Consider the following 26,740-nt stretch of genomic DNA (forward strand, 5'->3'; position numbering starts at 1 on the left):
TGTTGAAGATTTTTTGCATCAATGTTTATCAGGGATATTGGCCTGTAGTTTTCTCTTTTTGATGTGTCTTTGTCTGGTTTTGGTATCAGGATAATATCAGCCTTGTAGAATGAGTTGGAAGCATTCCCTCCTCCTCTTAGTTTTTGGAATAATTCGAGTAGTATTGTTAATAGTTCTTTAGTTTTTTAAATGTTTGGTAAAATTCAGCATTGAAAACATTGGGTCCTGGGCTTTTCTTTGATGGGAAACTGTTTATTATGGCTTTGATCTCATTACTTGCTATTGTCCTGTTCAAGTTTTGGATTTCTTCATGGCTCAATCTTGGTAGTTTGTATGTATCTAAGAATTTATCCATTTATTCTAGGTTTTCCATTTTATTGGCAATTTATTGGTAGGCTTTCTTATTTATTAGTAGCCTCTAATTTAAATCCTCTGAATTTTTGTGGTATAAGTTGTAATGTCTGCTTTTTCAGCTCTGATTTTTATTTATTTGAATCTTCTCTCTTTTTTCCTTAGGCTAAAGATTTGTCACTTTTTTTATCATTTCAAAAACCAGCTTCTGTTTCTTTGATGTTTTGTATTTTTTTCATTTCAATTTCATTTGTTTTTGCTCTGATCTTTATTATTTCTTTTTTTCTACTACTTTTGGGTTTGGTTTACTCTTGCTTTTCTATTTCTTTAAGATGCATTGTTAGGTTGTTTATTTGAAATGTTTCTACTTGTTTTATGTAGGTGATTATTGCTATAAACTTTCTTCTTAGTACTGCTTTTGCTGTACCCCATAGGTTTTGGTATTCTGTGTTTCCGTTTCCATTTGTTTCAAGAAATTTTTGAATTTTCTTCTTAATTTCTTCATTAACCCCTGGTCATTCAGGAACGTACTGTTTAATTTCCATGTGTTGGTATAGTTTTCTAAATTTCTCTTTTTTTGGTTTCTAGTTTTATTCCATCATGGTCAGAGAAGATACTTGATATTATTATTATTTTTTTAATTTTAAGACTTGTTTTGTGGCCTAATATATGGTCTATCCTTGAGAATGATCCAGGTGCTGAAGAGAAGAATGTGCATTCTGTAGCCATTAGATGAAATATTCTATAAATATCTATTGGGTCCATTTGGTATATAGTGCAGATTAAATCTGATGCTTCTTTGTTGATTTTCTGTCTAGATGATCTGTCCAACACTGAAAGTGGGATGCTGAAGCCTATTATTGTATTGAAGTCTATCTCTCTCTTTAGCTCTGATAATATTTGCATTATATATCTGGGTGCTCCAATGTTGGGTGCATATATATTTACAGTTGTGATACGCTTTTGCTGAATTGATCCCTTTATCATTATATAATGACTTTTTTAATCTCTTTTTATAGATTTTGTCTTGAAATCTGTTTCTGATAAAAGTATAGCTAATCCTACTCTTTTTTCAGTTTCCATTTGCATGGAATATCTTTTTCCATTCATCTTTTTATTTTCAGTCTATGTGTCTTTATCAGTGAAGCATGTTTCTTGCAGGCAACAGATCATTGGGTCTTGTTGTTTTATTCGTTCAGCCACACTATGTCTTGATTGGAGAGTTTAGTTCATTTACACTCAATGTTATTATTGATAAGTAAGGACTTACTCCTGCTATTTTGTCATTTGTTGTCTCTTATTTTTGGTGATCTTCTTGTCTTTATTCCCTTGTTTCCTATCTTCCTTTTAGTGAAGGTGATTTTCTCAAATGGTGTGTTTTAATTTCATGCTTTTTATTTTTTTGTTTATCTGTTGTAATGTTTTTTTGAGTTTACCATGAGGTTTGCAAATAATATCTTATAACATGTTATTTTAAGCTGATGACAACTTAATACTAATTGCATAAACAAACAAGCAAGCAAAGACAAAACTAATACAAATTCTACACTTTAACTTCATCCCCCTGATTTTTTTTAACTTTTTGTTGTTTATATTTATGTTATTGTACTGCCTATGTCTTAAGAAGTTGTAGTTATTATTTTTGATAGGTTTATTTTTTAGTCTTTCTACTTAAGATGCAAGTAGTTTACACACCACAAGTACAGTGTTATAATATTTTGTGTTTTTCTGTGTACTTACTATTACCAGTTTATTTCTTTTGGATGATTTATTGTTCATTAACATTCTCTTTTTCATATTGAAGAACTACCTTCAGTGTTTCTTGTAGGACAGGTCTGCTCTTGATGAAATCCTTCAACTTTTTTTTTGTCTGGGAAAGTCTTTATTTCTCCTTCATGTTTGAAGGATATTTTCACCAGATATACTATTCTAGGGTAACAGTTTTCTCTTTCAGCACTTTAAATATGTCATGCCACTCTCCCCTGGCCTGTAAGGTTTCCACTGAGAAATCTGCTGCCAGGTGTGGAGCTCAATTGTATGTTATTTGTTTCTTTTTTCTTGCTGCTTTAGGATTCTTTCTTTATCCTTGACCTTTGGGAATTTGATTATTAAATACCTTGAGGTAGTCTTATTTGAATTAAATCTGCTTAGTGTTCTATAACCTTCTTGTACTTGAATATTGATATTTTTCTCTAGGTTTGGAAAGTTCTCTGTTATTATCCTTTTGAGTAAACTTGCTGCCCCAGTCTCTCTCTCTACTTCTTCTTTGAGGCCAATAACTCTTAGATTTGTCCTTTTGAGGCTATTTTCTAGATCTTTTGTGTTTGCTTCATTCTTTTTTATTCTTTTTTATTTTGTTTCCAATGTGTGTTTTCAAATAGACTGTCTTCAAGCTCACTAATTCTTTCTTCTACTTGATCAATTCTGCTGTTGAGAGACTCTGATGCATTCTTCAGTATGTCAATTGCATTGTTCAGCTCCAGAATTTCTTCTTGATTCTTTTAAGTTATTTCAACCTCTTTGTTGAATTTATCTGATAGTATTCTGAATTCCTTCTCTGTGTTATCTTGGATTTCATTGAGCTTCCTTGAAACAGCAATTTTGAATTCTCTGTCTGAAAGATCACATATCTCTATTTCTCCAGGATTGGTTCCTGGTGTCTTATTTAGTTCATTTGGAGAGGTCATGTTTTCCTGGATGGTGTTGATGCTTGTGGATGTTTGTCAGTGTCTGGGCATTAAAGAGTTAGGTATTTATTGTGGTCTTCACAGTCTGTACTTGTTTGTACCCATCCTTCTTGGACAGGCTTTCCAAATATTCAAAGGGATTGGATGTCGTGATCTAAGTCTTTGGTCACTGCTGCCATATCTGCTTTAAAGGGCACCCCAAGCCCAATAATGCTGTAGCTCTTGCACTAGTAGAAGTACTCCCTTAGTGGTCTTGGGTAAGATCCAGAAGAATTCCCTGGATTACCAGGCAGAGACTCTTGTTCTCTTCCCTTACTTTCCCCCAAACAAACAGAGTCTCTGTCTCTGTGCTGAGCTCTCTGGAGCTGAGAGAGGGGTGACACAAGTACCCCTTTAGCCACCACCACTGGGACTGCACTGGGTCAGACCCAAAGCCTGGACAGCAACTGAGTCTCACCCAAGGCATGCATTGACCACTGCCTGGCTACCACCTATATTCACTCAAGGCCCAAGAATCCCTACAGTTAGCAGGTGGCATATTGAGCCAGGCTCGTGTCCTTTCCTTCAGGACAGTGAGTCCTCCTGGCCCCAGGATGGGGTCCAGAGATGCCATCCAAGAGCCAGGGCTGGAGTTAGGAACCTTAGGAATCTACCTGATGCTCTATTCAACTGTGGCTGAGCTGGCACCTAAGCCACAAGATAGAGAATCCTTCCCACTCTTCCCTCCCCGTTCCTCAAGTACAGGGATCTCTCCCCATGACCACTGCCACCCCAGGCCTGTGGTAAATATTGCGTGGTTATGTTCAGTCGAGGCCCAGGCTTCTTCAGTCAGCTCGTGGTGAATGCTGCCTGTACCTAGTCCCTCCCTTCCAGTCAGCAGGCTCCCCTCTGGCCCAGAGCAGGTCTAGAAATGCCATCAAGGACCCAAAGTCTAGAACTGGGTACCCCAGGAGCCCATCTGATGCTCTTCCCTACTTGGGCCTAGCTGGTACCAGGTTCTTAGGATTTTTGGTTCTTATTAAGGTGCTTTTCTGTGTGGACAGTTGTTTAATTTGGTGTTCCTGCAGGGGGACGAACGCTGGAGGCTTCTATTCAGCCATCTTGCTCTGCCTTGCCCTCATTGTTTTTTCTTGTCTTTTTCTTTTTTTCTGAGATGGGGTCTTGCTCTGTCACCCAGACAGGAGTGTAGTGGTGTGATCACAGCTCACTACAGCCTCCACCTCCTGGGCTCAAGTGATCCTCCCATCTCAGCCCACCAAGCAGCTGGGATCAGAGGTGTGTGCCACCACGCCTGACTAAGGTTTTTTTTTTTTTTTTTTTTTTTGTGGAGATGGGGTCTTGCCATGTTGCCCAGGCTGGTCTCATACTTCTGGGCTCAAGTGATCCTCCCACCTTGGCCTCCCAAAGTGTTGGGATTATAGGTGTGAGCCACTGTGCCTGGGTCCATTATGCCTTTCAATGACATATTTTAGAAAGTTTCCTGGCAGGTCCTTGGTTAAGGCTTCCTTCCGGGAGTTGCTCTTTCCATAAATCATGGTAAAGAGGTTGTGCCCTCAGAAGCTGAGCCCTCCCCGGCCCCCCTGGGTGTGCAGAGAGCAAAGCCTCCGCTGCTGAGGAGTGAAGCCAGTTCCCTCAGGGCTGAGGGAGGACTGGAGAGATGCATGTTTTAGAGCAAGGGCGTAGTCTGTCCCTTTGGGCTTCTCAGAAGGCCATGATCACAGTGGCTGTTTTCTGGCCCCTGGGTCTCCCTTTGAGCTGAGGAGGAGATGTGGCCACCTGGTTAGGCTTGGAGATTCATGGCTTGGTCCCTGGATTTTTGAGGGTCTTATTTATTTTCTCAGGCTAAGCTCCCACCTGGTGGGAAGCACTGTGCAGCTTCCTGGGGATGCAGCCCTGCACAGCCCAGACTGGACTCCTTCCCCATGGAACTTACAACACGCGGGAGAGGCAGAGAGATCCAAGCGCACAGAAAAACACATGAAGATTCAGCCCTGTCATCTTGTGCAAAGTGAGTTCATAAAATGAGAGATTGTGTTTCTGTGAGCTTCATAAAAATGAATTATTTATCTGTCACAAAAAGTAAAGACAGTACAAACGACACTGTGCATCATAGTCCTTACACTGAATTGAGAACATCTCAAATGGTCCTGAGGCCACCATTTTCTGGACACTGCATCTCCTCTCTGAAGACATGAGCTAGGGCTTTGCCTCATCTAGACCAGGACTGGTGCTGGCTATGGGAACAGCATGTGCAAAGGCCTGGAGCCACATCTGTGTCTAGCCTGATGGGTGCCAGGTGAGGACGCCAGGACCACGGCATCTCCTGGGCAAGGCTGCTCTTCCCGGGTAGCCCCAGCACCCAGCCTGGTGTCAACACACAGTAGGGCTCACAGGTATTTCTGGACTGAGGGAAACTCTAAGGGGAGGTGCTCAGGGTCCAGGAGGCAGGGCTGGCCTGGGAAACATCACTGCACTCCTTCCTGGCAGCATCTTCCTTTGTGCCTTGGCAGATGTTCCAGGAAAGCTGGCCCACACCCTTCCCGCAAGCCTTAAGACGGCTGCCTTTTGCCTGCATTTAAATGCAGTGTACCAAATGTCAGTTGGCCACTGACTCATAAGCCTTCTGAGGCCACACATGCCTTTGAAATGCTTCAGAGAGCACTTCTTACAGAAAATCCGTATGCTGCACCCACCCAATTAGATATGGAGTGTTCTGGGGTCCTCTCCACTGGCCTGCCTGCGAGGTGGCCCAGCTGTAGAGCTGAGAGACCCCGGCTCCCATCCCGCCTGGCCCCTCTCCCTCCAGACTCTCTAATGCCTGCTGCGTCAGGTGTCCCAGCCTCCCCTGGGAGATCTCCCGACCAGGCTCTGCCTCTCTCCTGTGCCCACAGCTGGGCCCAGGGACAGCCTGTTCCCAGCAGACAGTCAGACCAGCCCCACCTGGTAACTCAGACTTCTAGACCCCAAACCTGAGGGGCTGCTGCTGTGATGGCACCCCCAGTAGCTCTCCCTGTCCCTCCCTGGCTCTTCCTCCTCTTAGAGGCCTGGGAAGGTTCAGAGGCTCCAGATGCTGGAACACCCGCTTCCCTGCAGAGGCTCAGCCAGCCCCCCTCTCCCCTTCTCTGTGATCCTTGTGGTCCCACCCAGCTTGCTGGCTTCTAGCGAGCCAGCCCCACTCTCCCCTTCTCTGTGATCCCTGTGGTCCCACCCAGCTTGCTGGCTTCTAATGTCACGAATGCCTCTGCTTTCACTTCGTCTACCATCTTTGCTTTCTAGTCTGCACAGATCGTGACATTTCCACCATCTCTTGCTAGAACCCTGGACTCCCTTATCCCTCTGCCTTGCTCCTGCCCGGTGAGCCCCTAGCCCTAGATGGCCCCAAGAGGGTGTCTTCCCCAGCAACCAGTCTAGCTGTTCTCCCTGCGCTTCCCTCCCACTCCCCTGTGCTCCCACGTCCCCTTTCCTCCCTCACTCCCAGGCTGTCTTCCATTTCCCAGGGACTAAGGGAGGTGAGAGGGACAGTGGCATTCTGAAAAAAGACCAGAGGCAGCAGGGGTCCAGGGGAGGAAGAGACTCTGAAAGGGACCAGTACTCAGCCGTACCCAGCAGGACTCAGAGTGCCCAGCCGTACCCAGCAGGACTCAGGGTACTCAGCTGTATTCAGCAGGACTCAGAATGCCCAGCCGTACCCAGCAGGACTCAGGGTACTCAGTTGTATTCAGCAGGACTCAGAGTGCCCAGCTGTACCCAGCAGGACTCAGGGTACTCAGTTGTATTCAGCAGGACTCAGAGTGCCCAGCTGTACCCAGCAGGACTCAGGGTACTCAGTTGTATTCAGCAGGACTCAGAGTGCCCAGCCGTACCCAGCAGGACTCAGGGGCCTCACCGTATCCGGCAGGACTCAGGGTGCCCAGCATACTCAGCAGGACTCAGGGTTCTTGGCTGTACCAAGCAGGTCTCAAGGTTCTCGGCTATACCAAGCAGGTCTCAGGGTTCTTGGCTGTACCCGGCAGGTCTCAGGGCACCCGGCCATACCTGGCGGTACTTTAGAAATACTCAGTAGTACTTAGGGTGCTCTAGTGTGGACTTTGTCCCCCCCAGTGCCTTGGGCTGAATTAGGTCCTCACAAAATTCACATATTGAAGTCCCAGCCCCCAGCCAGGACATCAGAATATGATGGTACAGTTAACCCTTGAACAACAAGGGGTCAAGGGCACTGACCCCCTCGTAGTCAAGACTCACATATGACTTTTGACTCCCCCCAAACTTAACTACTAATAGCCTACTGTCACCTGGAAGCCTTACCAATGACAAACAGTTGATGAACACATATTATGTATGCTATATGTATTATGTACTGTATTCCTACAACAAAGTAAGCTAAAGAAAATGTTATTAAAAGAAACATAAGGAAGAGAAAATCTATGTATTATATGTATTAGTCATTAAGTGGAAGTGGATCCTTATCAAGGTCTCCATCCTCCCCGTCTTCATGCTGAGTAGGCTGCGGAGGGGGTGTGGGGGGTGGGTCTTGCTGTGTCAGAGGCAGAAGAAAGTCCTCATGTAAGTGGACTCACCAAGTTCAAACACATGTTGTTCCATAATCGCCTGTATTTGCAGACAGGCCCTTTACCGAGGTAATTAGGTTACCATGAGGCCATATGGGTGGGCCTTAATCTAATATGACCAGTGTTCTTATGAGAAGAGGAAATGAGGGCATAGATTTGCACAGAGGAAAGTCTGGGTGAAGGCGCAGGGGAAGGCGCTTCTGCAAGGCAAGGAGAGAGGCCTCAGAAGAAACCAGCCACGAGGACGCCTTGATGTCAGACTTACTTCCAGCCTCCAGAACTGTGAGGACATTTTTGCTGAGGCCTCCCAGTCAGTGGTGCTGCGAGCTGGAAGAAACCTCGGAGGTCATCTCATGATCCATCCACTTCTGTTTACTGATGGGGAGATGAGGCCAAGAGCAGGAATTCAAGGCCACAAAATGGGTCAAAGACAGCGCTCCCAGGCCAAGGCTGGCTTCTTAGCCTGGGGGAGGCCAGGACTGAGGTGCTGGAACAAGAGAAGCTGGGAGAGAGACAGGTGGGGTGCAGGTGGGACGAGGGGGCACTGTCTCCTAGGGCAGGGCAGTTACAGTGTGCTCAGGGGAGGAGGAACCTGAGGGAGTGCAGTTCAAGCTGCCCGCGTGTGTGCGTGTGCATGTGCGTGTGCACGAGTGCGTGATGGTGTTGTCGGGAGGGAAGGCAGGGAACAAGCGTTGTCTCTGCCTTCAGGAAGATGTGGTTGGTGGGGGTGGAAAGTGGCCTCTGGAGGTCTGACCAAGTTGCCTCCGGTGGCTGATGTTTGTAATCCCAGCACTTTGGGAGGCCGAGGTGGCAGGATTGCTTGAGCCCAGGAGTTCAAGACCAGACTGAGCAATATAATGAGACCCTGTCTCTACAAAAAAATTAAAAATTAGCCAAGTGTTGTGGCACACGCCTGTGGTCTCAGCTACGCAGAAGGCTGAGGTGGGAGGATTGCTTGAACTTTGGAAGTGGAGGGAGGTTGCAGTGAGCTGAGATCACACCACTGCATTCTAGCCTGGGTGACGAGCCTGTACTTCAGCCTGCACTGCAGCCTGGGCAAGACCCGCACCCCCCACCCCCGCCAAAAAAAAAAAGACTACTCTGGCTGCCATGTGGAGGGCACCAGTAGAAACAGAGCAGCACCACTCTTAGCCTCATCTCACCTCCCTGAGCCATGCTTCACATGGAGGTGAAGGGTGATGGCAGCATGGCTCAGGGAGGTGAGATAGGGCTGGGAGTGGTGCTAGGATACGAGATCCAGAGTGAGGGCAGAGTGAGCAGGAGGGGGAGGCTGATTGAATTGGGTGCAGTGGAGGCTGAGTGAGGGCCAGTGACAGCAGGCGGATGGACTGGTCTGGAACCCAGAAGAAAGATCTGGGCAAGAGACTTAATTTGAGAATTAAGGCTAGGTTATGGGAGCAGATGTGGCTAAGGGAATATATGCAGAGGAAAAAGAGGAGAGGCCTGAAGTGGAACCCCTAGAAACACCTGCATTTATAGGATAGCCTTTAGAGAAGGAGCCTCTGAGTTTTCTCATCTGTAAAATGGGTATAACTATGCAGGCTGTTGTAAGGATTAGAGAAGCTGATGTATATAGTGTTGGTGCTCCATTGATGGGACAGTCACATGCCACTGAACGTCAGGGACATGTTCTGAGAAATGCGTTATAAGACAATTTTGTCATTGTGGGAACATCATAAACTATTCATACAAGCCTAGATGGTACAGCCTGCTTCGCACCTAGGCCACATGATAGAGCCTGTTGTTTGTAGGATACAAACCTATGTAGCATGTGACTGTACTGAACAGTGTAGGTGAGTGTAACACAATGGCAAATATTTGGGCATCTAAACACAGAAAAGGTAGAGCAAAAATACGGTATTATAATCTTGTGAGATCATCACCCTATGATGTGCATGACTGGATTTGTAACTATGACATGGTCCACATCGCTCTTCCTCCTGTGTTACGTTGGCTGTTCCAGAGCTGTAGCCTGAGGACTGGGCTTCATTGCTGAATGCAGTCCTGTATCCAGACATTTGGTTCTGTTAATGCAGCCCAAAGCTGCACTTGGCTGCTGCTGAACATGGGGTCAGCCAAGACCCCTGGATCTATGTGAAGCGCGCCTTGCACCCAAGAGCCCATGAGGCCCTCGTCATGGACCAGGCCCTGTGGCAGGAGCTGAGGGCAATTCTCAGACCTAGAATCCTCACTTGCCTTTTTCAGGCAAAGACAGGGAGTTGATGGGCATCCTGAGGCTCTGTCCTTCAGTGCCCTGGGAGCCCCGGCAGCTGTCAGGAAAGGGACAAGGCCAGGGACTGGGAATGTGGAGGGAAGGGGCAGGTTTGAGGAGATCCTGGGTGATGACAGACGGACTCTCCAGGCTAGGGCATAGATGCTCTGGGTCCCCCTATCCCAGCCTCTTACATCTCTCAGTGAAGCCATGTCCGCTGCTCATGACAGAGAGTCTGGCTGTAACCATCTTTTGGAAGCTGGATGCCGGGATAGTGTCAGTGGCTGGAGCAATGCTACCTCCTAGTGGTCTGATCTGCAAGTGCAGTCAATGGATGTGCCAGAGATCTCAGAGCTGCCCTCTGGGACCCCCACCCCACTTCTCCTGGGGTCACAAACTGCCTTTTGGTCAGCCTGTCTTAGTCTTGTCTGTAGCCAGCTGTCAGCCTACCTCCAGCTGTTTTTACCTCAGCGTGTCCCTTCCGTTCTGGCTCATGTTAGCCATTGCTCTGTGGCGTATCTCTCTTACTCTGTCTGCCCTGCTGGCTTGGGCTGTCTGTTCCTCCGTGTCTCATTCCATCAGTTTCCACCTCACCCTCTGTGGGGCCCTGGCTCTCTATTCTGCTTCTCACCTGTTTTGGACTTCTCTCTGCCCCCCATACCCCGTCCCTGTGTCCCCGAGCTGGGGTCATGCCTGGGGTCATGTCTGCCCTCTTCTTAACATTGAAGCTGGTTCTTGAGAAATACAGAGGCTTTTCTGCTTTTTCCAGGATGAGTCAGGAACTCCTGGAGGGAGAAAGGCTCAGGCCTCACCCAGCAGTGACCTCAGAGAGGGTGTGCAAGGTCAGAGGAGCCTCCGGCCGAGCTCAGCACTGTGACAAGAGACTTTCCACAATACGCTTAAGGGTCTGGCCGGGGCTGGACGTGCTCCAGCAGGTGTCAGGGAAGAAGAATGAGCAAGCTGGCTGAGTCTGAGCCTAGCCCCACCTAATGTTGTCTCCTCCCTGAAGCCTCCCCTCCCTTCTGTGCTACCGCAGCTCTTAGGTCTGTGGCGTCCCATCCTGAAGCCACTGGCACCATGTGATGGTTTGCATTTCGATTAATTAAAATTACATGAAATGAAAGACTCAGTTCCTCAGTCACAGTAGCCACATTTCAGATGCTGAATGTCCACACATGGCTAATGGCTGTTGACTATATTGAGCAGCACAAAAGAGAACGTTAGCCGCATCACGGAAAGTTCCATTAGTCAGCACTGTCTGAGAATAATCTTTGGTAAAACATCCCTTTCTTCTTATACTTTCCTACCCTCACAGGGAGGATAGGATCATAACGTGTCCATCTCAGGATCCCTAGGGTCCAGCATGTCAGGTTATATACATTTGTTGGCTGGTTGGCTAGATGGATATATGGATGGATGGATGGATGGATGGATGGATGGATGGATGGATGGGTGAAGGGAGGGAGGGAGAGGGATGGGTATATGGGTGGATAGATGGGTGGGTAGATAAATAGATGGATGATGGATGGAATAGATGGATGGTGGGTGGGTGGGTGGAAAGATGGGTAGGTAGATGAATAGAGGGATGAATGATGGATAATGGATGGATATATGGATGGATATATAGGTGGATGAGTGGGTGGATGGGTGGGTAGCCATACAGATGGATGGATGGGTGGGTGGGTGGATGGTTGGATAAATGAATGGATAGATGGATGGATGAGTGGATGGATGGATGGGTGGGTGGCTGGACATGTGGGTGAGTAGATGAATGGATGGATGGATATATGGGTAGATGGATGGATAGATGGAAGCTTGAATTCCCAAACTTCTATGCCATGGAAGTCCCGGGGGACCCAGAAAGTGGGCAGAGTTGCCTCTGAACTGGCCAGGTGAGCTGGTCTGTGGAGATGTTGCTCTGCTCCAGGTTCTGCAAATGAACAGAGGGCTTTTGATGACCCTCAGCCTGAAAACTTGAACTTGTGAGTAGCTCTCAGGGGACTTAGAGCTACAAGAGCTTGGGGGTTTCTGCAGGTAAAGCGAAGGACTGAAGGGCCAGCTGTGGAGACTTCCTGTTTCAGGACAAGCACCTAGCTGTGTCTAGGGTGGAAGTAGCCAAGGTGACTGCGAGTGGATGAGCTGGAGGAAGGGTAGCCAGATCCAGGCCTCAGGGATGGGCTGTCTGGGCTCACCCTTCTGCAGCTTGAACCCCAAGGAGTGGGGCCAGGTTCTGGGAGAGGGATGGGGCAGCTGCAAGGCTTGAGTCCAGCTCAGTCAAGGGCAGACAGGAGTTGAGGCCGACCTGGGAGGAACCCTTCCCAACACAAACCGTTACCAGCAGCTGGACCTGGACAGCCAGGGCGGTAGTGGTCTGATCCAGAGCAGGAGTCTGATCCAGCAGGAGCAGGAGCTCAGTGGCAGCCTCTGTTCTATCCCCGTGGGCTGCTCTCCGCTCAGTACTCCGGAAGGCTCCTGAGCAAACTTGCTGCCTTGTTTGGACTGCTCTGAAGGGGAAAGGATCTGCTCATCCCTGGGCAGGAGAGAGGGTGGTGCAGGCCACAGTTAATTCAACAGACACCTGCTGAGCACTCACTGGCTGCCAGGTGTGTGTCAGGGCAGGGGGTCTGTGTGGAGGATGCCACAGTCTTGCCCTGGAGAGTACCTGACCCTAGCAGATGTCACATGACCCAGGGCCACAGAAGAGCAGAGGAAGGAATGAAGCGGGCGGGACTGTGGCTTCGCAGGAGCACGGCTTGCAGGGGCCAGTGTGCCGATTCTGCAGCCTCACTGTGCAGGTTCCACTTACAGATAGATGGTAGCATCATGGGCAAATTACTTGGCCTTTTGTGACTCCTATTTGTTTGTTTGTGTTTTTAAAATCTACAATGCAGGATAGTAATAGTGTGGAACCCATAGAGCTGTTGTGAGTTCATTCATGAGAAGTGTTCAGAATGATGCCTGGTACACAGTAAGCATTATGTAAATTCATGTGGTTAGCATTATGGAGCTACCTCTCTCACCTTTGGTTCTACTGGATTGATGAGACACCTTCCTCCCCAGGGAGGTAGCTGGAGGGGAGCAGCGGTGGTGTGAGGGGAGGAGAAAAAGTGGGGGTTTGGGTGCTGCAAGTGTTCTTGTTTTCTGAACCTCATCCCTTGTCTGAGGGTGAAGAGAGGTGGGCAAAGGGAAAGCCCAGGTGTCAGGACCCGCCATGATCTCCAGGGACCAATGCACAGCATTGTCTGGGCTAGGGAGGACGCTGGCCTTCCAGGGTCCTCTAGTCCAGAGAGGGAAAGAAGCGCAAGAGGGCACAATGAGTTCTTTTCTTTTTATTTTATTTTATTTTTTAGAAAGGATCTCCTTCTGTTGCCCAGGTTGGAATGCAGTGGTGTGATCACAGCTCACAGCAGCCTCAAACTCTTGGGTTCAAGCGATCCTCCTGCCTCAGCCTCCCAAAGTGCTGGGATTACAGACATGTGCCACTGAGCTTAGCCTTCTTTCCTTTTTAAATTTCCAAAGCATATATGCTCCATGTTACATGTTCAAAAAGCATAGTTCAAAAAACATAAAAAGCATGCAATGAAAGCCTCCCTCTGAAATCCCTTCTGCCTCATCAACCCCCCTCAACCCTTCCCGTAAAACCTAGTTCTTGAGATTAAACACCATTAATAATTTAGAGTGCATCCTTTCCAGGCCTTATGTATATTTTAATAATGTAAACACACACGTGCATACATACCATTTTGTATAAAAAGAAAGGAAAGAAAATTATATAATATTACGCACATTATTCTGCAACCTGATTTTCCACCCATGATATGCCATAGAAATCCTTTCATGTTAGTACGTCTGGACCACTTCATGGCTTTTACTGCTTCAGAGTATTCTATCGTGTGGATGTATTATAATTTTTAAAAACCACTTACCCAGTAATGGACACTTAGTTGGTTTCCCATCTTTTGAGATTGCTAACGATTCTGCCATGAGCATCCCTGCATATGTAGCTGTATCTGCATGCAAGTGTTTCTGAGACTGAATTCCCCAAGAGGAATTGCAGAGTGACAGGGAATGTGCATTTTAAAAGGTGATGGGTAGTAGGTAGGCATATTTTTAGGGTTTGTATCAAACTCCCATGGGAACCCCGTATGTCCAGCGAGTGGGCGAGCTGTGTTATGTGGGGAGCACAATGCTGGTGACCCAGGTCTCCACACTCTCAGGCTGTTGGGCATGGGACCACCACCCCCTGCCCCCCAGCACATATTTATTGCACCTTTGCTTCCTTCCCATGGGCCTGACGCTGCCTGGGAATCCTCCCGAATCTCCATAGCCCGTTCATTTCCTCTTGCAGTGACATATCCGTCCTGTCCCTGTGCTTTTCCCTGGAGCCTCCATTTCTACTCTCAGCTGATGATGTCACTTCCTGTCTCACTGAGAAAATAGAAGCCACTGGGAGAGAATGTCCATGGTCCCCACCCCCACATCACACACCTGCTTGCATTGGCCTGGGTCTTCTGCTTCCTTCCTGGGCTGAGGCAACCCCTCCACTCTGTATGACCAGGTCTTCAAAAAAATATTATTATTGAGATATAACTCATAGTCCATGAAATTCACCCCTTTAAATTGTACAATTTAGTGCTTTTTAGCGTATTCACAGAGTTGTGTAACCTTTACCGCCACCTAATTCCGGAACATTTTCATCCCCACAGGAAACCCCATTCCCATTAGCAGTCAGTCCCCATTCCCCCTCCCTGGTCCCTGGAGACCACCGATCTATGCTGTCTCTGAAGAAATCTAGTCTCTCCAGACTCACCTGTTCTGGACATTTCTTATAAATGAAGTCACACACCATGTGGCCTTTCGCGACTGGCTTCTTTCACTTGGCATTTTGTACTCACGGCTCATCCATGTTGTAGCCTGTATCAGAACTTTGTTCCTTTTTATGGCTGAATAATATTCCATTGTATGGGTAGACTATATTTTGTTTATCCATGCATCAGTTGATAGACATTTGAGTGGTTTCTACTTTTTGGCTCTTATAGACAATGCTGTTATGAATATTTGTGTGCATGCTTTTGTGTGGCTATATGTTTCTGGTTCTCTTAGGTACATACTTAGGAGTAGAATTGCTGGGTCATGCCAAACTGTTATCCAAAGTGATTGTATCATTTTACTTTCCCACCAGCAGGGCCTGGGGGTTTCAGTTTCTCTCCATTCTTGTGATTGCCTGGCGTTCCATTCTAGCCCTCTGGGGGCTGTGAAGTGCATCTCCTCGGGAAGCACAGTCAGATCTTCTCACCTGCTTGAGGACAGCACTCTTATATTTCTCCCTGACCTCTCCTTCAATACATTTTTCCCTTTGTACCCCAATCACCCGTCAGCATGGAGGCAAGCTCTTATGTTTTCCTGCCTTAAAAAAACTCTCTTGACCCACGGCCCCTCCAGCTAACTCTCCATCTCTCTTCTCTCTTTTACAGCAAAACCCCACAAAAGAATTTTCTCAACTTGTCTCTGATCTCTCTCTTTTCATTCTCCTTTAACATACTCTTGTCAGACTTTTGTCCCCACCCTGACCACAATCAAGTGACCTCTACATTGTTGACCCCAGGGGAACTTTCTCAGCCCTGACTTAAGGATCAGTGGCTTTTTACGTGGTTGGTTGCTTCCCCCTCTTTTCTGACTCGGGTTCCTGGGAGCCCCCCTTCCTGGTGTCCTCTCTTTCGCTGGCTCCTCCTTCTCATTCTCCCCAATTCCTCAACATCTTCCTGATCTGGAAATGTCAGAGGACCCTGGGGCTCTGTCCTTGGTCCCTTCGCTCTGCTTTCAGAGTGTCTGATATCTCATCCAGTCTCACTCTGAATGTCACCCAAGTGCTGACGACTTGCGTATTGTAGCTCCAGGCAGGGCCTCTCCTCTGAGCTCCACACTCATTTATCGACAGCCCCCGTGACATTTCCGCTGGCAACTCTGACTGTCAATTCCCAAACGGAACTCCTGACTTTCTCCCATTGAGCCTACCGATCCCACAACTCAGCAAAAGACAGTACTGGGACAGCTTCTTTCTCTACCTAAGGCCAAGGCCTTGGCATCGTCCTTGACTCCTCTCTCTCTTACACCTGGGAGCATCCTGCCATTTTCACCTCCCCACGGTCTTTGCTACCCCAGGGCCAAGGTGCTTGGAGGTTGCAGTGGACTCCTAACTGATGTCTGTTTCCACCCTTGACCCCACGGTCTGTTCTCAACACAGTGCCCAGAGAGATCCTCTTAAAACACAGGCTAGTTACGCCATCCCCCTGCTCAGAGCCCGGCCATGAAGCCCCATGTCATGGAGGCAAAGCCCTCACAATGACCCACAGGGTCCTTCAGGGTCTGCCCCCACCCCTGCCCTCTCCAGCCTCCACATAATCCTCAGGGCCTTTTTCTGTTCTTCAGACCATCCAGGCAGGCCTCGGGCCTTCGCACTTGCTGTACCTGCTGTCTGGGATGCCCTAGCTCAGAAGTCTGCTCAACTGTCTCCTGGTCTCCTCCCAGGCTTTACGCAAATGTCACTGCCTGAGTGAGACCGTGTCTGGCCACTTTGTGTAAAACCACAGCCTCCCCGACACTACTCACCGCTTCTGGCTTTATTTTTCCCCTGGGTGCTTATCCCTCTAATACACCGTCTGTTTTACGTGTTGACCTTACTTATGCATTACCTCTTTCCCCCATTAGGATGTAATCTCTGCAAGGGCAGGGCTTTTAGTCTGTTTCTTCACTACTGTATACCCAACCTCTAACATCACTCCTGTCCCAAGGGAGGTGCTGAGTCAATATTTGCTGGATGCCTGATTCAGGGCCTGCGGTCTGGAAGTTCTCCGATGGTGGAGCGGCCCCTACGGCCACGCCGCGGTCGGCCAGGAGGTGGCGCTGTGACTGCAGAAATGGCGGGCTCCGGCTGCCCGGCCGCTTCTCAGGAACGCACCTTGGACTCCCCGCTTCAGAGGCAACGCGCTGGGGGTGTGGGGCGCGGGGGTACGGCCGTGTGCCCCCCCCCCCCCCAGGCCAACCTGCTGCTTTTCTCATCTCTGGCAGGACTCCGGGGAACCTGTGCTTATTTCTGGGCTGGTGACGGTCACCACCCGGATCCCAGGCCCGGTGACATCTGCACGGGGCAGCCTCTGGAAGCCGAGTGGATTTGGTTGGACGCCCGAGTCTTTCCTGGGCCCTGGGACAGGGGTGAGGCTTCCGTGCTCACCTGCTCTTGCTCTCAGCCATGGGACCTGTCGTGCCCTGACCTGCATCCAGCTCTGAGCCTCCTTAGCAGCCGGGAGAGGCCCTCGGCTCAGGGCTCCTCACAGCTGGCTTTTGGAGGTGCCAGCGAGGATGCTGCCGTTCCTGGCCCTGCCACTTGTCGGCTGGGTGACCTTCGGCGAGTGCTGAGCCTCAGTGTTGTCATCTGTTCGATGGGAGAGACATGCCTGCCTTGATGGTCGTGGGGAAGGTTAGATACTTGTAAAACCCCCATTTGGTTCTGGGCAGGCGCTGAGCAGGTGCCCTCGGCCAGTGCCAGCTCCCATTGAGGCAGTGGGCAGCGCCAGGGCTGGCTGGGCATTGGGGTCCGACCCAAGGGGCTGCCCCAGTCCCCGCATATTCATGCCTTCACTCCGACACCTGTGCAACGCGGCTCCCAAGTGCCTGGTGCTGTGTAGGGTATTGGGGGAACCACAGGGATGAAAAAGACTTTGCCCCGCGTTCCGGAAGCTGAGAATTAATGGGAGAGACAGGAATAATCCTACGTGAAACAAAGTTAAATAACAAAGATGAGACAAAGCACAAGAGGTGTGGGCAGGCTGCTGGCGATAAACGCCTAGTGAGCAGGACAGACAGGAAGTGCTTCCAGCCCCGCCAGAGGAGCACTGGGCTGTGTGGTCCAGGGAGGTCACTGCAGGCTTGGGGCCGGGAGGCAGGCAGAGGTCATGACCGTGGCTGTGGAGGCAACCAGCCTGCAATGAGGCCCGCTGCGCCTCTTTCCCCCACTGATGTCCTCTCCCCACAGCCTGGTCTTGGGCTGGTTTCCAGAGGCTACTCCTGACTGTGATCCAGGGTTCGGGCTTTTGAAAGGAAGGGTGGGCTAGAGGGTGTCTGCTGCCTGCCCGGGACTGGGACTGGGGCTGGCACCAGCCGAGGCCCCCTGGAATCTGACCTGGCCCTTGCCCAGAGAAGGTTCCAGGGATGGTGCTGTCCATGGACATCGCAGAGCAGGGAGGCGCCCTGAGCCAAGGGCACCTGGACCCACTGAGCATTGGTTGGGGTGGGGATGGAGGAGCTCGTACACCGGGATGGGAGGTCCTCCCCTGGGAACAGGGATCAGTTAGGACACTTCTGCTGGACTCTGAAGATGGGGAGCATGATGACAGACATCACCACCCTGCCCGAAAAGTCATAGTGTAACATCTGGGAAACAAAACTGCCAAGAGCCTGTGAAAGCCGCTACACCTAGGGGATGAGAAAAAATGCAGAGGTCGTGAGCACAGTCTCCTGGCGAGACCTCTAGCACCACGTCCAATCAACCTGTGGCCCACTTTCCTCCAATGCATTTTCCAGATTATGCCCAGGCAGGAAGCTGTCAGGATCTTGGGTTAGCGTGGGGTGAGTCTTGGGGAGGGTGGAATGGCTCCAACACCCTCCAACCCTTCGCCTTCACAGACCTGTGGCCACCATCCCTGCCAACATCAGTGCAGTGCCCAGCCTGCGGCCAACTTCCTGTGCCAAATCGTAGACCTGCTGCCTCTACCCTTCTTCCTACCTTCCCTCTCTTTTACCTTCGTCCTGTCAGGTTCCCCCAGGGGGAGATTGAGACAACTGGGAAGGAACCAGGAGCCCAGGATGCTTCTCCTCACCAGAGATCCTGCCCTGCCAATGCTCGTCCCTCCGAGCAGCTGTCTCTGGGTCTCCTTCTGCTGGGGAAGCTGTCTTCATGGGTGGCCCGGCAGGCACTGGGCAGAGAGGCCCAGGCTGGTCCTGGAGGGTCTGCTGCCTCTGCCCCTCCCACCCGTCTGGACTTGGTGCTCAGTTTTGCCCACGTCCTGGTGTGGCCCAGCTGCCTGCCTGGCACAGAGGACCACTGCTGGGTCTGTGGCTGGGACATGAGCCTGTTTGCTCCACTGCACCCTCGCTCATGGCACCAAGCACAGCGAACGCTCACTTAGATTAATTAATCTGCTGCCCAGCCTGCTCCTCCGACCCATCTTTTATTCATGGACAAGCAGCGCTCTCTGCTTTACCAGGACTCGGGCATCAATATTTCATCCTTGCTTCACATGCCAGCTTCCTGCTCCCTCCCTCCTGCCTCCTGTGGCTCTAGGACCCACAAGGTGCTAGGACCTGGGGCACACTGGCCGCGCCTGGCTCAGCCTGGATGCCAGGAGGGCTTCTTGGGCCTCTCGACTGCCTTCCATGCACCAGAAGCCTTTCTGAGTCAGCAAGCTGGGGAAGCAAGGCAGAGTGGCCGGGCATGGAGGAGGGGGTCCCAGGAATCTGAGGGGTGCAAGAGGTCTGGTCTGGGGGAGGCTGGGCTGGCTAGCCCAGTCCTGCCTTGGTGTTGCTGGGTTGTCAGGATCAGAGCTGGGGGCTGCGAAGCGCCAGGCACGGGTCCTGGCACGGAGTCCTTCCCCTTTCCACCACAGTGTCTTGGCCAGTGTTCATAACCCAGGTCTGTGGAGGGCCTTCTGGAGGGTCATGAGCCCTGAAAAAAAACCAAATGTGATGTGTGTGCATGTGTGCAAGAGTGAGCATGTGTGAGTGTGAGTGAGAATGGGGGTGAGGGTCCCTGGCTTTCACCAAGTTCTCAGCAGGGTCTATGAGCCATAAAGGGTCATAAGCCACATGATTCTAGGCAGGTCCAGCCTCCTCTTTTTAACATGGAAAGAAGAGAATTAATGGGATTACTCACCCAGGGATCCCCAAGGAGTAAGTGTGCGTGGCAATATGGGCATTATGGGGGTACAAATACACACCCTTGTGTGTGGGCGTGACTGTGTATGTGAGTATGAAAGCACGTGTAAATGTATGAGTGTGAATGTGAGGATGCAAAATCGTATGTGTGTGAGCATTTCGAGTGTGCGAGGGCGTGTGAGCGGCTGTGTGTGACAGTGCGTGTGTATGAGTGTGTGTGCACGTGTGAGCATGTGTGTGTGTTGTGTGGTGGCACTGGGGTCACAGACACGCATTGCTGTCCTGTGCTGGAGGAGCCCAGCGCAGAGCTAATGAGGCAACGACACCCAGGCGCTGGGGACAGGTTGGGCCTCCCTTCCCAGGCTTGCAGTGCCCTCATCTCCACGGGGGGCCTGTGGTCAGAGGGTGCCGGCTGGGCTGAGATGAAACCTGGGGAACTGCTCTGGCCTAGGCTGTGCTGAGCAGGAGTGGGGACAGGGGTAACAGGGGTAAGGGGTGTGGGGAGGCAGCTGCAGCAAACTCCCCTTTGTGCTTAGTGTGGAAGCTTCATGAGGGCACCGTGAAGCACTGCACTCCCCGCCTTTCCTCACACCCTATTCCCCATTGGCCAGGAAGTCCTGCCGCCAACCCTCCAAATACATCCAGAGCCCAACCTAACCCACCCTGCCTTGGGTCCCTCCATGGCCCCTGCAGTCCCTGCTTAGCACAGAGGCTCCATCTTGCCTCTGCTCCCAGGAAAGCCAGGCTCTCAACTGCCCAGAGCCCAGACTGCTGCCCTGCAGCCCTCCTCGCTGCCTGCAGCTCGCTCAGGCATGCCAGCCACCCCGACTGCACATGCCTGCACACCCGCACACCCACACACTCACACACCTGCACTACCCGCAGGCTCCCCCAGGGGCTTCTGCATTTTTCTCTCCTCACATGGCTGCCTGGCTCCCTCCCTCACCTCCTGCAAGTCTGCTGCCTGATCCTTTTATTTCCCTCCATGGCATGCATGACCTTCTCACACCCCAGCCCATTGCTCGTCTGTGTTATTGCACTATCTTCTGCCAACACAACAAAAGCTCCCCGAGGGCAGGAATTTTTATGTTTTGTTCACTGATTCATCCTAGAGCAGTGCGCACTGGGAAGGGCTCAACACATATTGGAGGGTAAATGAATGGGTGAATGAATAAATGAATGGATGAATTGCCCATCCCATTCCTCAGTGGCCTGTTTGGAACTACATATGGGGGATGTATTTTTTTCCTCAGGCTTAAGGGCTAATAAAACCTCAGCTGTGTTGAAAAGCTGGTGTTGATTAATCAATGATTCGATATACTTACTGTGCACCTACTGTGTGCTGGGCACTGTCCTCGCTGCCGCTAGAGGGTAATGAACACACAAGTAAACACCACTCCTTTCTCCCAGGGAGCGTTTGTCTCTTGGATTCTGAGGACCTTGTCACTGTTTTCCTTTCCGTGGTGACTGCCCCCATGCTCAGAGCCAATTTTCTGAAATGTTCTGAGTATAAAAACATCCCCTCTGATCTCACCTCATTATTCTATGCTTCTTCTCCCTGTGTCTTGGTTGTTTTTGACAGAAAAGGGGAATTCATGACGAGCATGTGGAGCCCTTGGTGGCCCAGTGCAGGCCTGGGGAGCTGCCGGCTTGAGGCGCTCTTGTTTCTCTCTGGAACCTCTCAGTTGCTACCTCTGCTCCTCACCTCTGTCTCTGGGTCTTTGCCACCTGCCTCCTCCTTTCCTCCCTCCTGGACCTGCTTTCCCTCTCACTTGCTGAAGATGAGGCCCCACCACTCTTGCTTTGATGAAATCATCCATTTATGTGTTTAATCTTATAGTATTATATGCATTCTTTTACATGATTTCAAAATCTTTTGGCAGCAAAATATGCATAAATGACTGCTTATAGATGAATGCACGTGCACGTGTGTGTTTGGGGAGGGGGTGGCGCTGGCTCTGCCTGGAGAAGTCCCCCCTCCCCAGTACAGATGGAAGATTCCCTGGAGAAGAAGCTTGAGGTGACAGAAGTCTTGCATTACAGGGGAGGTCCCTTGCTGCTGCTGCCCCTTATAGACCCCTTGGTTAACAGTCCGTGTGACTTGCTCAGCCACAGCCTAGCATTGCTGGGTCTGGATACACTCTTGTTGACAGGTTGGTGAACATATCATCTCCTGGTTAGCTCTCCCCTCCCTGGCCCCGTCAGCCAGGCTTGAACTTCCTGGTCTCATTCCCAAGTGATGTCACTGGTCCTTTTGTCCTTGGCTCCCTGTGACTGTCCAGTGGCTGGGGTGACCCTGCAATCTGAAGCTTGGTGCCAGGAAAAGGGATGGATGGGGGTAAGGGAAACAAGGGCAACTGGCACAGAGAGCCAGAGATGGGGGACACTCAAGAGGGAGATTGGCAGGCTCTGGGGTGGGGTGGAAGGAACCAGGAGACTAACAGCCAAGCAGCCATGTGTCCCAGGGTACCCAATCCACACCACCTCCTTCAGCACCACAGTCTTGAACAGCACGGACTATAGGTGTATATTGAGTGTCAGGGGAGAGGAGTGTGATAGACAGAGAAGGTGATTTTGACCTGAAAGTCAGGGCAGAGACACCTCCATCCTCCCTGTGGGTCCTGGGTCTGGGGTTCTTACTCTGACAATTAGCACCCCATTTATTCCTTGTCCCGCAACTCCCACAATGTACATTCTGGTTCAGGAAGAGGAGTCGGTGGGAGGAGAAGTAGCTTCCTCGGTGTCGTGGCTGAGGCTGTGAGGGGCAGAGGCTAACTAATCACATGCCTTTGAATGCCTTAAGCAACCTCTCCGTGCCTCAGCTTTTCCATCTGCACACTGGAGATGATAACAGTACCTGTCTTAGAGGATCGTAAGTATTAAATGAGTTAACAAGAGAAAGAATTTAGCAGAGTACCTGCACATAGTTAGCCACTGCATAAGAGTGGCTAGCAAATGACAATAATAGTGGCTAACCGTGCAGGCTAACTGTGTGCAGGTTGGCACACAGCCTGCACAAGTTGGCCACTATTATTGTCATTTGAGGAGTTCTAGAAGTTCTCCTCAACCCTGTGTCTCCTCCACACATGCATAGCCTGAAATTCCTCCTGCACTTATCTCTTGGGATGATAATTGTATTAGTCCGTTTTCATAAAGAACTGTCCAAGACTGGGTAATTTATAAAGGAAAGAGGCTTAATTGACTCACAGTTCCGCATGGCTGGGGAGGCCTCAGGAAACTTACAATCATGGTGGAAGGTGAAGGGGAAGCAAGCACCTTCTTCACAAGGTGGCAGGAAGGAGACGCTCAGCCAAGGGGGGAAGAGCCCCTTATAAAACCATCAGATCTCATAAGGACTCATTATCATGATAACAGCATGGGGGAAACTGACCCCACTATTCAGTTACCTCCACCTGTTTTCTCCTTGACATGTGGGGATTACGGGGATTACAATTCAAGATGAGATTTGGGTGGGGACACAAAGCCTAACCATATCAATAGTTCTTCAAAGGCACCTTTAACAAAACTCAGACTAGCACCTGACAACACAGGGTGAACAGGGTTAAGAACAGGGACTTGAGGTCTAGGCAGCTGTGTGCCTTTAGGCAGTTCCATGGCCTCTCTGAGTTTTGATCCCTTCTCTTTAGATGAAATGACAATAGACCCTCCTGGAAGATTCTCGTGAAGACAAAATGAAATTACGCACTTAAGCACTCAGCATAGGGCATGGCACCGCATGAGTGGTCAGCAGACAGCAGCCTGCACTCTTTACAAGGCGCCTGCACCTGCATCATCCCATCTGATCCTGGCCCTACCTCTGGAGGTGGCCTCACTTCCAGGTGAGACGGCTGAAGCAGAGAGAGCAGTGGCATTCTGAGCAGGGCTGGAGCTCGGGCTCCCTGACTCAGGCTGGTGCTTTCTTGAAGGGGTGACCTTCAGAGGCCTGGCACAGGTGGCATAAAGGGAGCATTAGATGTCCTGGATGTCTTGCCTCTGACCTGAGACCTGTAGGGACCTGGAGGCAATGAAGGACATTCCTGGAGGGAGAGGGACATCAGGAGACAAAGTGAGGCTCCTACTTCACAGGTTTGCCCGACTCTCTCTAGCCACAGGGTCCCCCTGTTCCCCAAGTCTGCCCTCTCCTGCAGCTCCCCGGACCTGGCCTCTAGGCTTATAGAGCCCTGGAGTAGAGCCTGTCTACAGGAATGGAGCCCGGTGCTGCCCTAGCCCAGCTGATGCCTTCAGGCCTCTGCAGACCTCAGGAAGGAGAAAGGCTGACCAGCGAGGGAGTCCACTTTAGACTGTTCTCATTTTTTACTGAAATTGCAAGGGAGAGAGGTGGGGGAGGGGCAAGACAAGTAAAAAATAGTCTCATTTGGACTGAGCAGGGAAGAAAGCAATTTCCTTCTGAAATCTCTTTTCCTGATTCTTGAAGGATGTAATTTGGAAATGTCCTGGTGGCTCTGGCTGGAGTGTGGGCCAGACCACCCATAAGGCGTGGAGTGGGGACCTAGGGGTGGGGAGCAGGGAAGGCCAGTGGGGAAGGAGACAAAGGTCTTGCTGATGGTTTCAGCCCAAGCCTCAAGGACAGGCCAGCCAGGGAAGATGTGGTAAGAAGGACTGTCATGGCACAGAGGACAGCTGAAGAGTGAGGTGGCAGAGACTGACTCGAGAGAGGAAGAAGATCTGGGGGTCCTGATGGACCAGGGTGGGGGGATACACTGGGGAGAATTCCAAGCCTGGCTGGGGTAGGACAGTGGCCCAGTACCTAAGAGAGGTCCATGCTCTGGGGTCTGTATCTCAGGAGATTTCATGGGGCAAAGGCACAAATCCATCCTGAAGGACTATGCATCCTCAAGTTTCTTTGTTGGAAAGTCATCCGGGTGCTGGGCAATCTGGCGGCAACTTGGAGGCTTATTCAGAGCCTGCAGGAGAAGCAGGGCCTTGGCATGGGATGGTTAAGGAGCACAAGGGAGGCTTGACACGCCCAGGGTTCCTCTGCTTGTCGTCCTTTGGAGTCATGCTCCAAGTTCTTCCATAGCCTCTTCTGCAGCCCTGCCACCTTCCAAGCTGCCATGGTGTGGCTCTGAGGGTCCCAGCTTGGGGAGCAGCATTCGCCCTATGAGAGGGCAGAAATGGAGACCGAGACCCACCAACAAATTAGGGGCCTCCCTGGGACTCGTCCTTCCCTCTGACATGATGCTAACTCCACGTCCTGAAGCATCAGCTCATCACCCCATCCTTCAACTAACCCATCAACCAGCCAAGTCCACCAACCAACAAGCCAAGCCACATCCCACTCACCAATCCACCAGCCACCACTCTACCTGTTACCCTACACCCTGCCGTGCTACCAACTCAGCAACCTTCTAAGCAACATACCAATTCACCAACCAGATAATCTACCAACCGTCCTATTCTTCCACCATCTAACCATCCCACTAACCAGCCTATCAGCCAACTCATCAACCAACTCATTACCACACTGTCCAATTGGGAGATAGAAGCTACACAGTGCTATGAACAGAAAGGTTTAATATAAAGAATTATTAACTATAACAGGAAATCACCCACTAACCATGACAGGAAATCAATAACCATGACAGGAGATCACCCACTAACTGTGACAGGAGATCACCCAGTAACCGTGACAGGAGATCACCCAGTAACCGTGACAGGAGATCACCCAGTAACCGTGACAGCCCACTAACCGTGACAGGAGATCACCCAGTAACCGTGACAGGAGATCGCCCACTAACTGTGACGGGAGATCGCCTACTAACCGTGACGGGAGATCGCCCACTAACCGTGACGGGAGATCGCCCACTAACTATGACAGGAGATCGCCCACTAACCATAACAGGAGATTGCCTACCTAAGGAACACTTCTACCTCTAGGACTGAGGCTGAGCATCGAAGGCAGGAAGAAACCTGGAAGCGTCTTCCCGCAACCCCAACACTCAGGGATGAGACCCAAACCTTGTTAGAGAAGGTACAGCCGAGGCACCCTGGCTGCAGGAAAGTTTGCTGAAGTGCCAGTGCGGGTGGAACTCTTTGGCAGGCCACTCTCTGGGCTGCTGCGGATAGCTGGATGCTGCGGGACACCTCACTGCTGGAGCCTGCAAGAGAAGCCCTTCCTCGTCCTGTGCTGCTCCTCCAGCACCGTCTCCTGGGAAAGCCGAACATGGAGCCAGCTGGTTAAAGAGAAATGTTGACAGGGTCTAGCTCCATGATCACAGACCAGGCCCTGGAGAATACATCTGAAGCTGAGACGCAACTCAGTAATAACTGGCACACCTGTTCTCTTGCTTCCCCACCAACTCTGCAACTCACTAACCAATATGCCATTCATCCACCAACCAACCAATCAGCTAACAAGCCTACCCTTCCACCATTTCACCACTCCACCAACTGCAGTCCTCTGACCAGAATACCCATCTACCCACCTACCTGCTACCCCAGCAACCTAGTTTTCTTGAATGTTCCAGGCACTGTGCTGAGGGCAGTGAGGAATACAGCAGTGAAAGGGAAGTCTGCACCCTGAAGGAGAGACACTTATTTATTCAAATTGGGCGACATATGCAACCTATGCCTATGATTTACTGTGGGCCGACAAGGCCCTGTTTCATCCAGGTGACATCCATTAAATGGACAAACAGTGGGCAGACAGCAGGCTCTGAAGCTAGTGGTGGGAGAGATCACTGTGGCCTGATGGTAGAGAGCAGCCTCATGGAGGAGGGAAGTGATCTGGGCATTGAAGAATGAGCAGAGTAGAGATTCCAATTTGGAAAAGGAAAAGAAAGGCATGGGGGCAGGAATGTCTGGTATCTCCGGTGCGAAGGAGGACACGGCACAGGGAGACTTCTGCACAAGAAGGGCTCACCATGCTGGGGGCGCCATAGGCCGCAGCTGCACGGGCCTGCAGGGAGCACATGTCCATCTTATCCGTGACAGGCAAGAGCTATCACGCC

At 50.4% G+C, this 26,740-nt stretch overlaps 1 pseudogene; it reads left to right on the forward strand.

Annotated features, from left to right (window-relative positions):
* The window catches only part of LOC116476213 (hippocampus abundant transcript-like protein 1), a 194,479-nt pseudogene that overhangs the window by 65,669 nt on the left and 102,070 nt on the right, over positions 1–26,740 (forward strand).

This window comes from Hylobates moloch, unplaced genomic scaffold (genome assembly GCF_009828535.3).
Source record: "Hylobates moloch isolate HMO894 unplaced genomic scaffold, HMol_V3 SCAFFOLD_11, whole genome shotgun sequence".
NCBI classification, from domain to species: domain Eukaryota; kingdom Metazoa; phylum Chordata; class Mammalia; order Primates; family Hylobatidae; genus Hylobates; species Hylobates moloch.